Raw genomic sequence first — 2,270 nt, 5'->3', positions numbered from 1 at the left:
ACAATATAGACTGCCAAATACAGGCGGATACAACCTCTCAGAGTCTGGTTTGAAACTTGAACGCCATTATTTGAATTTCTTATCTGTCCCTTTTTTGCTTGTCCCTTTAATTATAAAATGATTATATTTGCCATTACTATTGCCTAAGTTACTATGGCTGCATGACAAATAACCCCCAAATCAAGGACTTGACACAGTACTACATGGGTTTTGATACATATATATGTAATTTCTGAATCCCATGACGGCCGAGGTGTCACCTGACATCCTTCAGGGATCTGACCAAAGGTTTTACAGTTGCATTCTTGACTTCATCTTTAGACCATGTTTTCCTGATGTTTTCCCAGAAGTCTTTTCTTAATTGTGATGTTGTCTGTCATCTGGAGAGGCTGGCAATGAGGGACAGTCTTCTTTTTATTTTATTTTATTTTATTTCATTTTATTTTATTTATTTATTTGTCAGAGATCAAGAGAGCGAGCACAAGCAGGGAGAACAGCAGACAGAGGCAGAAGCAGGCTCCCTGTTGAGCAAGGAGCTGGATGGGGGACTGGATCCCAAAACCCTGGGATCATGACCTAAGCCAAAGACACGCTTAATGGAAGGAACTACCCAGGCGAAGGGACAGTCTTCTTACTGGATATCCAGCAAGTCCTGGTTCCTTTATAATGAATGATTCTTTCTTTAGTTTGTCTCTCTCGTGACTCATGTTACCATCTAGGCATCTAGGATAAGCCAGGTGGCACCTTCAAAACATTGCCTGGACAATTTCCTTGGATGAATCCCTAAATTCATTAGGTCCATGTTCTGCTTCTCATATTAGCACAGGAACAGTGTTGCTCAACCTCCTGCCATTAGACTTTAGATAGCAGTGCCCTCCCTTCCTCCAGCTTTTTTTTTTTTTTTTAAGATTTTATTTTTGAGTAATCTCTATACCAAACAGGGGGCTGGAACTCACAATTTCGAGATCAAGAGCATGTTCTACCGATTGAACCAGACAGGAGCCCCTTCTCCAGCCTCTAGTAGCATTTTTCCTCACTCTCCTTTGAACATCCCTGACTTGGGACCAGGGCTACGGGACAGAGCTGTCTTCAGGACTTCTCAGTATCCTCCTCTTCAAGGTCTTTCTGGTTTCTGCCTGCTTTCCAGTCTTAAGGACACAAGTAGGATTTGTTACCATTTTCGAGTAACAAATTCTCTGTTAGCTTGTACCCATTATGGGTCTTTTCCCTCGTGGAGGGTTGGGTGTTCAGGGGGAACAAAAGAGGGAGTGTCAGAAGTGGGATTCGAACCCACGCCTCCATGCGGAGACCAGAAGTCCCAAATCGGGAAGCTGTGCTTGAGTCTGGCGCCTTAGACCACTCGGCCATCCTGACACCGCGCTGCACCTCGCTTCAGTTTCCTACTTCAGCTGCGGCTCTCCCCGGGACTCGCGGCCGAGGCGGGAACCTCGAACTCCAACGCAGAAATGCAAAGACGGAGGAGCGCGCGGTCGGCGCGGACCCGAGCCTCTCCTGCAGGCCCCGCTCGGCGAACCAGTGCCTGCAGTGCCTGGACGCAGGGCGTCGTCAGAGACCCGTTCAGGGCATTTCGAGGCGCTCCTGCTGTCCCCGACAGTGAGGCCACCGGCCGCAGCCACGCGTTATCTTTCACTTCCCCACACGGGTCGGAATCCGGTCCCCCCTTTCTCTAGAGCCCCAGGGGCCTTTCAGCTACATCGCCTGCCGGGGCGGGGGCCGGGCAGCAGCTACTCTGAAACAGAAGGTTTGCCTTTTATGCATCTTCATCCTACAGACCACAGAACCTGGCTGCCCGTCTCCCCCAGGAGAAGGAGGTCCTTCTGGTCCCCTTCCATCTTTGTTTCGTTTTTGTTTTGTTTGTTTTTAAGACGAGTTCCCAGGCTTCCTTAAGGTCACCAGGTTGGCAGAGCAAGGCATGACCTTCTCAGGGAAATCGCTGCGGCATTCTCTCTAGGAAGAGGGGTCACCGGTGGCTCTGAGATGTTGGGGGAGGGGAAGGACGGAGTAACGGAGGGAGCTGTCCTCGTGTGAGGAACGAAATGGGGCTGCGCGCACGGGGAGAGTGGGAGGAGTCTTGATCGGGAAAAAGAGAAACCTAGGACTAAGAGGGAAAAATGACGACTATGGCAAGAACAAAAACGAGCCCTGTCAGAAGTGGGATTCGAACCCACGCCTCCATGCGGAGACCAGAAGTCCCAGGACGGGAAGCAGGTGCTTGAGTCTGGCGCCTTAGACCACTCGGCCATCCTGAC

General features: G+C 50.0%; 2 non-coding genes across 2 annotated transcripts; both read right to left on the bottom strand.

Annotated features, from left to right (window-relative positions):
- Positions 1 to 1,269: 1,269 nt before the first annotated feature.
- TRNAL-CAA lies at positions 1,270 to 1,374 on the bottom strand. The gene is made up of 2 exons: positions 1,337 to 1,374; positions 1,270 to 1,315 (listed from the first exon to the last, which is right to left on the bottom strand). It is a non-coding gene; the product is annotated as a tRNA-Leu (tRNA).
- A 790-nt stretch (positions 1,375 to 2,164) lies between these two features.
- Positions 2,165 to 2,270, bottom strand: TRNAL-CAA. Its single transcript has 2 exons — positions 2,233 to 2,270; positions 2,165 to 2,210 (listed from the first exon to the last, which is right to left on the bottom strand). It is a non-coding gene; the product is annotated as a tRNA-Leu (tRNA).

The sequence above is a fragment of the Meles meles genome, chromosome 5 (assembly GCF_922984935.1).
Source record: "Meles meles chromosome 5, mMelMel3.1 paternal haplotype, whole genome shotgun sequence".
Taxonomy (NCBI): Eukaryota; Metazoa; Chordata; class Mammalia; order Carnivora; family Mustelidae; genus Meles; species Meles meles.
The sequence above is the reverse complement of the archived record's forward strand: the minus strand, read 5'-3'. Positions and strand labels throughout refer to the sequence as shown.